The 14,371-nt window shown below is 35.2% G+C and overlaps 2 long non-coding RNA genes across 5 annotated transcripts in view; one reads left to right on the top strand and one right to left on the bottom strand.

Annotated features, from left to right (window-relative positions):
- LOC137210911 (uncharacterized) overlaps window positions 1-14,371 on the top strand; it is a 146,941-nt gene that overhangs the window by 19,090 nt on the left and 113,480 nt on the right. The window lies entirely within an intron of this gene.
- The window catches only part of LOC137210912 (uncharacterized), a 34,192-nt gene that overhangs the window by 14,607 nt on the left and 5,214 nt on the right, over window positions 1-14,371 (bottom strand). Inside the window, exons 2-3 of one of the 2 annotated variants that reach the window (XR_010936791.1) lie at window positions 5,977-6,100; window positions 193-233 (exon numbers count right to left, since the gene is read on the bottom strand). This is a non-coding gene — a long non-coding RNA (uncharacterized lncRNA). The remainder of the gene's footprint in view (window positions 1-192; window positions 234-5,976; window positions 6,101-14,371) is intronic. The other variant, XR_010936790.1, reaches the window with a different exon arrangement.

Below are 14,371 nucleotides of genomic sequence, written 5' to 3'. Positions count from 1 at the left end.
CACAAGCCAAATAAATACTGCACATATAAAGATTCCCAGCTGAGGTGTATAGAGAGCAAAAAGGGAAAGAATGGCTAGCAGAAGTTGAATTTTATGGCTCCTTTTATCTTTCCAATGGTTTCTATCGTATATTATCAGTCTCTTGCCAGCCACGTCTCCCATGTGGTATTTGTCAAAGTCGTGATTCAATACCTGAAGGTTCTGCTCTCCTCCGTTCCTTTCAAGTAGAATCACTGAAGGGAAGGGAGATTCCAGTTAAATTCCTTTTTTCTACTTAATCAGGTTTTCCGTATTCACCGAGCAATACTTCTCTACAGAGTGTTTGATGGAAAGTATTTTATGTTTTGTGTAGACTAGTGGGGAAAGGGATAAGATAGGATGGGGGCTAGGGAGAATACCAAGAGGCTGCAATATAATTCTATACACTACAATACAAGAGGCTACAATACAAACTTGACATTTAAGAGCTTGGATTAAATGGGCAATTTTAAAAATGAAAAGGGATATATCAAGTACCACTGTAGAGAAGTAGCTATAAGAAGTAACAAGTTTAGCAGCTGTTTACCTATGGGAGGGAAAGAAGGAAGTGAACCTAAGATTTTAAGTTTGAAGGTCCCAAAATTTGTGTTGTCACCAATAATAGCCACGAAATTTGGAAAAAATAGCTTGAAGGAAAAAAATGAACTTAATGTCAGATCTAAGTGGGATATCACTAGAAGACAGAGGACTCAAGCTTTCTCAATAAGCTACTGATGACATATGAAAGTCATCATTATATAGAAATAGATTGAAACCCTATGGGCTAAAAAGGGAATGCAATAAACAACATCAAATGGCTGCATATGAACTTTGATTGTAAGATGAGGAAAGCAATTTCAAAGCAATTTCAAAAGAGGTAATCTAGCTTTGGAACTCTTTACTTCAGGTCAGACAAAGCTGTCCTTTATTAAACATTATCTCTTCATGTTAGCTGACCCCTTAGTGGGTGAGGATAACAAGCTGAATGAATAAAATTAAAAGACTTTGTTTCTCTGGATTATCTCACTCAATGTTCTGAATTTTTAATTGAATGTCCTCCTAGCCAGCTTAAACAAATTATGTGCCTTAAGATAAAACACATAAAATAAATACCTAAAACTTTTCTTTGACTATGGTACTCCCATATAAAGGCTATGGCACTCCCGTATAAAGGCTATGGCTTCAAAAAGTATAAAAGGTACATTAATGCAAGTCATCCAAACTATTTAGCCCTTAAATGTGGGGCTTGTTTTAATGTAAAACTGTCAGACCAACATAAATTTTCATCCCCAAAGCAAATCTTGGCTATGGAACTAAATAAAAAAGCACTTTTAAAGAAGGTTCAATTTTAGAATGTGCTACCCTACATGTTTCTTTAAATAGCAAAGGATCAAGTTTGACCCTCCCTGAACTAAGGGTTTTTGTGATACGATTTCTGTAAACAAAAGATTATATCATAAAATATATTCAGCATCTTACCATTATCTAATCCAATATGGCTTTGGATTCCTACATTTATGTAGAAGTATCTTCATAGTAGCTAGCAATGGAACATTTATTTAGTACATGCTATATGTCGGACACTGTTAAGTGCTCAAATATTTATTATTTCATTTAATATTCACAACAGCTTCTTGAGGTATTATTAACCCATTTCACAGATGGGCAAAACCGAGGCCCAAGTAAAGTTATATCTTCAAGATAATGTAGACAGTAAGTGGGCAGAGCTAGGATTTAAGTCCAGATCTGTCTGATTCCAATGCTACTTTTTTTTTTAACATCTTTATTGGAGTATAATTGCTTTATAATGGTGTGTTAGTTTATGCTTTATAACAAAGTGAATCAGCTATACATATACATATACCCCCGTATCTCCTCCCTCTTGCATCTCCCTCCCACCCTCCCTATCCCATCCCTCTGGGTGGTCACCAATGCTACCTTTCTTAAGTCCTACTTTGCCTCCAAAAGTTACCTAAAAGCAATAAATAAGTAAACAAAAAAATAAATAAAACTTAATTGTTTTGGCTATTCTAGATCTTTTGCATTTCTATACAAATTTTAGAATCAGCTTCTCAGATTTTTTTTTTTTAAGCCTACTGGAATTTTTATTTGGACTGTACTGAACCTTTAGATCAATTTGGGGAGAACTGACATCTTAACAATATGAACCCATGAGCCAGGTAAATCTCTCCAATTATTTAAGTCATCTTTAATTCCTCTCAGAGTTATTTGTAGTTTTCAGTGTACAGGTCTTTCATGCCTTTTTCAGATTTATTCCTAAGAACTTCGTATTTTTTATGCTATTGTAAATGTTCTGTATTTTTTGCACTTCCATTTTTAATATTTGGTGCTAGAATGTAGAAATATAAATGACTGTTATATATTGATCTTCTATCCTACAATCTTGCTAAACTCACTTATTCTGGCAGCTTTTTGTCAATTCCACCAAGTGGAATAGGTGGACGATTATGTCAGTTTTATTTTCTCTTTTCCAATCTGAAATTGTTTTATTCCTTTTCTTTCCTGATTATACTGGTCAGAACCTCCAATACCGAATAAAAGTGATAAGAGCAGAAATCCTTGTATTGTTCCTGATCTTAGAAAGCATGCAGTCTTTCATCAGTAGGTATGAGGTTATCTGTAGGTTTTGTGTAGATACCCTTTATCTGGTTGAAGAAGTATCCTTGCATTCCTAGTTTGTTGAGAGTTTTTAATATCAGAAATGAAAATTGGGTTTTGTCAAATTTTCTTCTACATCTATTAAGATGATCAATTTTTCTTTTTTAGTTTAATATGGTGAATTATACTTATTGATTTTTGAATGTTAAAACCAATCCTGTATTCTTGGGATAAACCCCACTCAATAATACTATCCTTCTTATATATGGTTGGATTTTGGTAAAATTTTGTTTAGAATTTTTACACTTATGTTTATGAGGGGGATTGGCCTGAGTTTTCTTGTTATGTCTTTGTGTGGTTTGGGTATCAGGGTAAGGCTGGCCTCAAAGAAGAAGTTGGGAAGTATTCCCTCCTCTTCACGTTTCTGGAAGAGTGTAACTCGTATTTTTTTTTTTCCTAAATGTTTGGAAGGATTTGTCAGTGAAGCCCTATGGACCAGAAGTTTTCTTTGTGGGAATATTTTCAACTAATAATTCAACAGACAAATGACCATTCAGGTTATCTATTTCTTCTTGAATGAGCTTTGGTAGTTTATGTCTTTCAAGGACTTTGGCCATTTCATCTAAGTTGTTGACTTTTTTTTTTTTTGCCTAAAGTTGTTCATAATATCCCCTTATTATCCTTTATTTGTAGAATTTATAATGATGTCACCTCCTCTCATTCCTGATTACTTGTCTTCCTGATATGTGTCTTTTTTTTTTTTTCCTGACTAGTCTGGCTAAAAGTTTATCAACTTTACTCACCTCAAGGAACCAGGCTTTGATTCCACAGATATTCTCAATTGATTTTTGTTTTCCATTTCATTGATTTCTACTTTGATCTTTATTATTTCATGATTTATTTTTTGCTTCTTTGTGTTTAACTTGCTCTTTTTTTCTAGTATCTTAACATCAAGTTGAGGTCATTGATTTGAGATATTTTTTGTATTTTCTAATATAGGCATTTCATTTATTCAAAATTTGATATGTTATATTTTTATTTCCTTCAGTTCAAAATACTTTCTAATTTCACTTTTGAGTCCTTCTTTAATCAATGGATTATATAAAAGCATGTTATTTTATTTCAAAATATTTAGGGATTTTCCAGTTAGCTTTCTGTTACTGATTTCTTATTTAATTCCTTTGTGGTCAGGTCATACTTCAGCATGACTTGAATCCTTTAAAATATACTGAGACACGTTTTATGACCTAAAACAAAGGTCAGCAAACTTTTTCTGTAGAGGGTCAGATAGTAAATACTTTAAGATTTGTGGGCCACATACAATCTCAATATTGTTTTTTAGAAATCTTTCAAAATGTGAAAACCATTCTTAGTTCATAGGCCAATACAAAACCAGGCTAGATTTGGCCCCAGGGCAATAGTTTGCTGACCCCTGGCCTAAAATATGCTCACTCTGGGTAAATGTTTCATGTTAAAGAGAATATGTATTCTACTACTTTAAGTGGAATGTTCTAGGCAAGTCAATTAGGTAATATTGGTGGGTAGTGTTGTTTAAGTTTACTATATCCTTGCTAGGTTTCAACTTGTTCTAGCAATTATTTGAAAGAGGGGTACTGAAATGTCTGACTATAATTGTAGATTCTTCTGTTTCTCTTGCAGTTCTATCATTTTTTGCTTCACATATTTTGAACCTACTGTTATTTGGGGCATAAACATTTAGGACCGTTATGTACTCCTGATTAACTGGCCCCTTTATTATCTGAAATGACCTTCATTATCTCTGGTAATATTCTTCACTTTGAAATCTTACTTTGTTTCTAGATGTCAGTCTAGCCACACCAGTTTTCTTTTGACTAGGGTGAGCAACAGCATGGTATATCTTTTTCCATCCTTTCATTCTTAATGTTTTTGCATTTTCATATGTAAAGTGTGTTGGGTCTTTCTTTCTATCAATCTGATAAGTTCTGCCTTTTAATAAGGATTTTTAGATCATTTCCATTTAATGTGATTCTTGATATGATTAGATTTAAGTCTATCATCTTACTGTTTTCTATTTGTTCCTTTTGTCCTATGTTCCATTTGTTTATTGTTCCTTTCTTCCTTTTTCTGCCTTTTTTCAGATTGAATTTTTATGGTTTCATTTTTTCTCATTTGTTGGCTTGTTACCTAATAATGTTTTATTATTCTACTGGTTGCTTGAGGGTTTATAGTCTACATATATAACTTATCACAGCCTACTTTCAAGTGATATTATATCACTTCACATATAGCAAATATCATATTTCTATTTTTCCCCTCCTGCCCTTTATGCTATTGTTATCATATATTTTACTTATGCATGCTGTAACCCCCATTATACATTGTTATTATTTTTGTTTGAACAGTCGATTTTCTTTTTTTAATATTTATTTATTTATTTATTTTTACGGCTGTGTCGGGCTTTAGTTGCAGCCCGCGGGCTCTTTGTTGCTGCATGCGGGCTTCTCTCTAGTTATGGCACTCAGGCTCAGTAGTTGTGGTGCGTGGGCTCTGTAGTTTGCAGCACGTGGGCTCTCCAGTTGAAGCGCACAAGCTCAGTAGTTGTGGCACGCTAACATTTATACTAACCGTGGTATAAATGGTATACCACGTGGCGTGGTATTTATACTAACCATAGGACTATTACGGTATATAATGCACATTCATTTTAAATTTAAGATAAAATGTGAAACTAAAGAAAATTCTATCTTGGGACCAAGTTTCTAGGGCTATTATTCACTCTTCTCTGCTATTGACCAAACCACACATTTGTGAAAAAGTCTTGAGGAGCAGTGACTTTGATGACTCTTCACAATTTTGTTTTGGCTGCATCGGGTCCTAGTTGCTGCACACGGGATCTCCGTTGTGGCTCACAGCCTTCTCTCTAGTTGTGGCATGCAGGTTTCCTCTCTCTAGTTGTGGTGCGCAGGCTCCAGAGCATGCGGGTTCTCTAGTTGAGGCGCTCAGGATCAGCAGTTGTGGCGCACAGGCTTAGTTGTCCGGCAGCATGTGGGATCTTAGTTCCCTGACCAGGGATCGAACCCACGTCCCTTGCACTGGAAGGCGGATTCTTTACCACTGGACCACCATGGAAGTCCCTATTCACGATTTTTTAAAATCTCTCCTAAAATTGGATGCTGTCAATAAATGTAGGTTATTCATAGAGGTTTTTATTTAATTTGAATATGTATTTCTGAACTGACCACTATATCCTGTTATTCAGCTCATGAATCATTTCTTATTTTAATCATGAAAAGTTTACTTGATTCCAAGTTTTTAAAACACCCATCATTATTCCTGTGAAGAAGAACTTTTACTTACCAGTTCTCACTTTCATCACTGTCAGTGTGCCTGCATCAGTCAGAACCTGCAACACTGTCCAATTTTCTGATTCCAATCCAGGATAGAATAAGAATGCATATAAACAAGCCTGTTAGAAGTAGACCTAAAATAAAGATAAATAGGCTCATTATGAAGACCCTACCGGAAAATCCATTTCTAAGACTGAATCCTAAGGAAATAAATAAGGCAAAAATTTAACGATTATTGATACATTGTTCCTTTTACCAGTAGAGAAAAACTGGTAGGCATCAATATAAATACTCCCAAATAAGAAACTGCTATGGTACATCCTTATATTCTATAGTAGAATACTTATTCAGTCATTAAAGTACATTATATTTGAATATTTACTGCTAGGAAATATATATGAACAAAAAACAGTTGTGAAAATTTAATAACAGGGGTTAATAGTGGTTATTTCTGGGTGTGGGATTATTCACCTTTTTCTACCTCTTGCCCATTTGTATCTTCTTTAATACCAATTTCTTATAATAGAAAAACACAAAGTTTTCAGAAATACTTATTCAACATGAATAAATACTATTCAAAATGATAAAGTCATCATTTGTTTATTCATTAATTCAACAAATATTTGCAGCATTAAATAAGACCTAGTCCTTGCCCTCATGACTCTTCATTTGTGGGCATGATTAACAGTCTTGGAAATTTTTTAGTCCTTGTTCCTCTCTTTCATTGTCATTACTTAATTGCCCAGTCACTCCTTCCCTTACTCATCGAGGACTTTGGCACTTGGCTGCCAGTATCCACCTCCCCTGCATTTTCTGCTATTGTGTGCCATTTCCATGTCCATACAGACAACCCATCCAACAACCTTGAACTCTGACTCCACCATCTTATAACCACTTCATTCAGCCTTCCAGACCCAGAGCCACACACCAAGAAATTACTCCATGGCCTTAGACTCCAATATCTTGATCTCTGACCACAACCGCTTACCACTCCAGCTTTTTTCACTCCATTTACTCACTTAAGACCTGCTTTCTTACCTTATTTTAACCTCTATTCCAAGCATTACTTCCCTAGTGCAAAATCTCATTATTTCCCTCCATGGCTATAAAAACACACAAAAATACTTCCATTTATTTAAAAAATAAAATGAAATTAAAACACCTTTTATAACATTCCCTTAGTATTTAAATTAAGAAACAACAACCATGATACCTTATTAGCAAACCATGAAGTTTTATACAGAAACATATATAGCTTGCACTACTTCCAGAGATTAGAAGGCTTGTTAATACCCCTATACATAAAGGTGTTTAGCATATAGCAGTTATTGCTTAACTATCTGTTCATTTTTGAATAAAGTAAATATGGCATATTTGAAGATACCCATAATAATCATTAAGCTGCATTTTAAACAGTTCAATAAATAATAGGACTCTTATTTTATAATTAGGGAGGAAATGTTCAAAAGCAAGTCCACAGGTTCAGTTTTAAGGGCAAATAAAAGTTATACACAAAGTATCTTTACATCAAGTAATTTAGAAGAAGCTTTGAACTTTATCATAATTAACAACTATATGTACTAACATTTTTTACATCGAAAGGATTCAACTTTAGGAATTTTAATTTTATGATAGGAAAGGAAATTGGGTATAAGTACAGGTAGATGGAAGGACCATTAGATTTAGCTACATGCTATAAGAATTTCTTGTCAGGAAAAGGTTTCATATCTACTATACTGTATTAGTGGTTTTACAGTTTATTAGAAATATTGCAGTTCAGTCACATCAGCTTTGGGTTGTTTTGCCAATGGCATAAACATCTAATTGTAAAAACCACATGTTTATAAAAATACATCCTCCAAAGGGGAAAAATGTTCTTTGGTTAAGTATGTGTGATACTTCTCTACATGGAACATTGAAATGAATTTAATCTTCTGTTCACTTCAAACATTATTTTTCTTTAAAGAGTTTCTTTAAAATCAGGTATATGGTCTGTATATACCATCCTGAGTTCACTGGGTCAAAAGTTAACAGTATGGGGTCATCAAGTAAATTAAATGTTAACAGCAAAAATTAAAGGAGTTAAATTAAAAACATAGGGCCTAATCCTATGACGAAGAAAAGTAAGGAAAAAGTGTTCCCATAAGAGCTGTAAACTGTTCACCTATTTAAAATAAATTACTTCTTCAGAGCTGCCTTAAAAAGTTAATTTGTTTAAAACACGTAAGCATTTCTTTGCCAAAAGAGAATGTGCTGTATTTTATTCTCCCTATTTCCCTATAGGTTTGTTCTACACGAAGTAATGTTTTTACATATTAAGAATAGAAAATGTAGCATGAGGCTGAACTGTCATAGAGAACAGGTCATACATCCTCAGTCATATCTCCTAGAGACCAGAGAGTCCCAATTTTACTTCTGTTTACTAGAAATGAATAAGAAATAAATATTAATAGATTCCTTTCCTACTCAACTTCCAGGACAAGGCTAATCCCAAGTCAATAAAGTCTCTGACAAAGCCATGAGTTGTCATTTTAAATGTTTTTTACTCAATGTAAAGTTTATTATTCAATTTTCCTTTGATAAAGGGTCAAGAATAGATCCATGACTATTATTTACCAGTCCTTTTTATTACTTAAATTGCTCCCCAAATACACACATTTTTAATGACCAGACAAAAAGTTAACCAATGCTTGTGTATTTTAGACTATATATGGTATATGATTTACCATTTGGGGTGTCACTTTTTGAGATAGGCTCTGTTAAACTGGAGAACAACCAGAGAAGGAAACCAAGACTGTGAAGGGTTTAAAATCATAGATGTTTGGAGAATGGAGATTCAGTTGTCCTCATGGTTGAAAGTACTAGAAGTCATACTTAAGGGGTTATCACATGTAGGTGGGAATGAGTTTGTTCTCAGCAGCTCCAGGGGGCAGTTACAAATAGGTGTGTTTTAACTTTTAATATTCTACGATTCCAAACCTGAATAGGCTAAATTTCCTTTACTAAGGAAATTTAAATTATTTTAAAACAATGTTTCAAAACACTGTATTTAATATATCATTTAAGGCCAGCATTTTCACACTAATTTTTTAGAAAGTAAATAACAAACAAATGGGTTTATCCCTTTCCAGGTATCCTTATTGGTAATGGGTTGTGAGGTGGGTAGTTCATACTTCTTCACTAAATATTATAATTATTAATTGTAAATGAATGTTAGTTCAGTCCTATAATATTAGTTCCACGAATGTGGAAGCAAAACAATTCTTTATATAGGAGAAAAAAACCCTTATACCTCCATAATCCTAACAGAATCAGAGTTGAAAATATGTACGAATCTGTTATAAATGACTTTCAGAAACTGGGGCTCTAAACCATGCAAAGTAAATTTCCCCAAACAAATATATTTCCTGATCCATGTGTAAATTTTCTCCCCTATAACTAATATGGATATACTCTAAAAAGAAACTACTCTAAGAGTAGTTTCTTTTTTTGCCTTTTGTGATTTTTAAAGGATCATCCAAAAATATTTATGGATAATAAAGTACTTATAAACTGATACGTAATTAATTAAAGCATATAGTTATGAACCATTTAAGTAACTTTTTAAATTATTTTTTAACATCTTTATTGAAGTATATTTGCTTTACATTGTTGTGTTAGTTTCTGCTGTACAACAAAGTAAATCAGCTATACATATACATATATCCCCATATCCCCTCCCTCTTGCATCTCCCTCCCACCCTCCCTATCCCACCCCTCTAGGTGGTCACAAAGCACCGAGCTGATCTCCCTGTGCTATGCAACTGCTTCCCACTAGCCATCTATTTTACATTTGGTAGTGTATATATGTCCATGCCACTCTCTCACTTCGTCCCAGTTTACCCTTCCCCCTCCCCATGTCCTAAGTCCATTCTCTTACTTCTGAGGAGGATTTTATCATTGCTTTTTTAATGTATCAATTAGCTACAGGGAAAAGAAACTACCAAAGTTACTTCACAGAACAAAGATTCTGTCAATATCTGAAATAAATGACACACTTGCATTTTAAAAAGGGAGTGTAAATGGGTGAATATGTGGGAAAAACTCACCACATTACCAACAAATTTCAGTAAATGTTGTACAGGTTTATGATTAGTGCACTAGATACTGTGAACCTAATGAAACAGTTGTTGTCTGTCTTGAGGTCTGACACTTCACAGACCTAAAAAAGACAAAAAGTACTTTGATGTATTTGTTAAACAAAAAAAGTACAGAAAAATACTTAGATTTAGTATTTTACCAATATATACAATATTTTTACCAATACACTAACCTGATTAGAAGCTTAATTTGAAATTATCAGGTAAATATTAAATTTGAAAAATTAAAAACTCATAGTAAAAAATAAATAGCTATGGATATATGACAGAGATTAGAAACATTTTCAAACCAGCCATTGTTAAACCTTCTTCTTTTTGCCTTTTATTATAATTCTTCTAGTTTACTAGTTATAATATTCCTGGAGGGGGAAAATCCTAAGCATAGCTATTTATAGCACAATGTTTTAAATATATGATAATAAACAAGTACAGTCTTAAAATACCTTGTTCATAAGTGATACTCAGTAAACATCAATTTATTTCAGAAAACAGCCTTAACAATCAATCTAGAGCAGTTTTAACTCACAGATTATAAGAATACACAGAACATAATAGAGTAAAACAAGTAATTCTCAGATTTGTTCAGGTGGCAGAGCAATTGGTGATCCTGTCTCTCTTTGCTGAGTTCCATTCATTCCCATTAAATATTAATGCCAGTAACTGTGCTGAAGACACAGAACAAGGACAGACAGATTCCAGGCCATTATGAAACTCTCAAAACCAGAATTGGGGAATTCCCTGGTGGTCCAGTGGTTAGGACTCAGCACTTTCACTGCTGTGGCGGGGGTGGGGGGTGGGGGTGTTCAATCATTGTTCGGGAAACTAAGATCCCACAAGAGCTACATTCCTTTCTAGAGGATCTAAGAAAGAATCTGTTTTCTTGCCTTTTCCAGCTTCTAGAGGTTGCCCTCCTTCCTTGGCTCATGGCCCCCTTCTATCTTCAAAGCCAGCAATAGCTGGTTGAGTCTTTCTCACATCTCACCACCCTGACACTGACTATTCTGCTTCCCTCTTCCACATTTAGAAAAATTGTGGAATTATATTGAGCCTACTCAGATAATTCAGGAAAATCTATTTTTAGGTCATCTGAGTAGCAAACTTAATTCTATCTACAACCTGAATACTCCCTGCCATGTAACATAACATATTCACAGATTCCAGGGATTAGGATACGGACATCTTTAGGAGAACCATTATTATGCCTATCATAAAAATGAATCATTTTCCTCTACCTTTCTTCAGGAACTCCATCGACCATCATCCATCTCTAAAATTACGTGCAAACAGTTCACATATGCACATGATTCTAGAGAAAGAATCTGTAACTGTCAACAAATTCTCAACGTTTAAGAATCACTGGACTAGCTCATAGACTATCAATGTTCCTTAGAAAGATAGTTTGGCAGGGTCAGCAATGCCAAATTTTAGACTGGCTTTTATCTTTTTAGCTTTGATCAGAAAACCTTGATATGCGTTGAAAGTTTTTCCTTGTACTTTTCCTCTGTGTGTTTTAGAAGTAGTTCCAATCATCCTAATTATACCTCTAACATCTTGCACTTACAAACATTTTTCCAGTTGGTATGCATCATTTTGTGATGATGCTAATAGTAAATCCAGTGAATTTTCCACAGTTTACGCAATAATTTTACTACTACTATACATTGCAACCCAACCCCCCCCTTTTTGCTATTTTATTTAATATGCTGCAATGGGCATCTTCCTATATAGATCTTTTTCCATAGTTTGGATTTATTTCACCTAGACTCCTGAAATTGGAATTTCTGGCAGGAAAAACATGACTATTTCTATAATCTTTTTTATTATTGCTAAATTACTTTCCAAAAGGTCTGCTTTAATTTACATTGCCACCAGCCTTTACTCACTCATACCGTCAATGTGAGGAGGTTTTTTAAATGTCTTTCGTGCATTGAAAAGAATATTCAGGGGTCATTTAAATTCTTATCAAAGTTATGAACTAAAAAACTTTAGTTCTTCCTTAACTTTTAAATTCAACTTGAAACTCTGGTTAGTCTTTGTAAATTTGTGTGTGTGTGTGTGTGGTACGCGGGCCTCTCACTGTTGTGGCCTGTCCCGTTGCGGAGCACAGGCTCGGATGCGCATGCTCAGCGGCCATGGCTCACGGGCCCAGCCGCTGCGCAGCATGTGGGATCCTCCCGGACCGGGGCACGAACCCGTGTCCCCTGCATCGGCAGGCAGACTTTCAACCACTGCGCCACCAGGGAAGCCCAGTCTTTGTAAATTTTAACAGCAATCACTTTTAAGGATGCTTTTTAAGGTCTCTTAAATATTTAGCATTTAGAATTTTATAACTTCTATAACTTCTGCTTTCCTTAAGTACTTAAAGTTTGATTAATAAATAAAACCTCTCCAAGAACTTATTTGAAAAAGAAAAACAAGAAAAACTTGTATTTGTTTTTCTTCTTTTGCTAACTGTGTATTGGTTAACTATTTTTCTTAAAGACCTATCTCTTTATATATTGAGGATATTAACCCTTTACCTACTTTATATGTTAAAAATATTTTTTAGTTTGTCATGTGTCTTTACTATTTATAGCAAATTTTTTTTCCGGTGTATACATTTTTTGTGTAGCTACCAATGTTCTCCAAGATTCTGTGTTGAACCTTTTTATCAGTCTACATACCTCCCTCAGTGATCTCATCCAATCCCACAGTTTAAACTACCATCTACAATTGGTCAACTAGTAAATCTACAGACAACATGCAAACCAGACCTTCCCCCAAATTCCAGACTTCCAAATCAAAAATCCAATCCTAATATCCAGTTACCTCTACAGAGGATGGAAGTACGTACTTGGCCCAAAGGCATATAAAAATCAGCATTTCTGGGCTTCCCTGGTGGCGCAGTGGTTGAGAGTCCGCCTGCAGATGCAGGGGACACGGGATCGTGCCCCGATCCGGGAAGATCCCACATGCCGCTGAGCGGCTGGGCCCATGAGCCATGGCCGCTGAGCCTGCGCGTCCAGAGCCTGTGCTCCGCAACGGGAGAGGCCACAACAGTGAGAGGCCCGCGTACCACAAAAAAAAAAAAAAAAAAATTTCACATATCATAATCCACCAAACCTGTTCTATTTTCCTTCAGGAAATGGTACCAAGAGACACTCAGTTGCCCACACCAGAAACCTAGGAGTCCTGCTACACGCCTCCTCTCTCTCTTCTCCATGTATTATACAAAGGCTCCTAAGCCTCTTTAGTCTTACCTTCCAACTTTTTCCGTCCTAGCTAACTCTGCTCTAGCCTCATGGGCATTGAATTTACTGGTCCTTTCTGCTCAGGACATTAACATACACTCCTCCTTTGCCTAGAGTGGTCTTCCTTCCTAAGTATCAGTTTAACTGTCCCGCCTTAGAAAGGCCTTACTTAAATCTTCAGTGTTAGGTCCCCATGGTGTACGCTTTTAGGGCATCCTGTGTTTTCCTGCTGTTGTAATTTGTATGATTATTAACTTAATCCTTGTTTCTCTCAGTAGACTACAGCATAAAGGGAGGAACTGTGGCTGTTATGCTCATCCCTATATGCTCAGTACCTTGAACAATATATAACACAGAGTAGGTGCTAAATAGTTACCTGGGAATAGTTACATAGTTAATACTGAGTAAGTAAATCCAATCTTGTTTATACTTCATTTCTAATTCTTTGGTTCAAATACTTTTTTAATTCTTGCCTAGATACTACAATAGCCTCTGCAGGACTTTCTATCACCACTCTTGCATTTTCTAATCTGTTCTCCAGTACCCTTGTTAAAGTGAATTTCTAAAATATAAATCTGATCGTATTACTCATTGGTTTAAAATTTTTCAATTGCATCAATATAAAAGTGATATGTAAGGCCCTTCATGGTTTAATCTCTATCCACTTGATCAGGCTAACCTTTCTCAACTCCTCCAAAGCACCTAGGCAACAAATCACACAACTACCTGAATATTCTTGACCATGCCAGGTTCTTTCTGACTCCTCTGTTTCCTTACACTCCAGTGATTCTGCTTAAAATGCTCTCTATGGCCTACTTCTGCTCTCTCTTTTACACTGGTTCCTCGAAGGCTTCGCCAAGGTATCCTTCAAGACGCAGCTCAACCACCACCTCCCTCCTAAAAAGCTTTCCTGAGCCACCTATTCCTTACCTGGGTTAATGTTCTTCCTGTACATTTCAAATTATAATTTTTAAAGAATTTATCTTTCTTCCATTAGACTTTCAGCTCCTTGCTAACAGGGACTACATACTTCTCA

This window comes from Pseudorca crassidens, chromosome 18, assembly GCF_039906515.1.
Source record: "Pseudorca crassidens isolate mPseCra1 chromosome 18, mPseCra1.hap1, whole genome shotgun sequence".
NCBI classification, from domain to species: Eukaryota; Metazoa; Chordata; class Mammalia; order Artiodactyla; family Delphinidae; genus Pseudorca; species Pseudorca crassidens.
The sequence above is the reverse complement of the archived record's forward strand: the minus strand, read 5'-3'. Positions and strand labels throughout refer to the sequence as shown.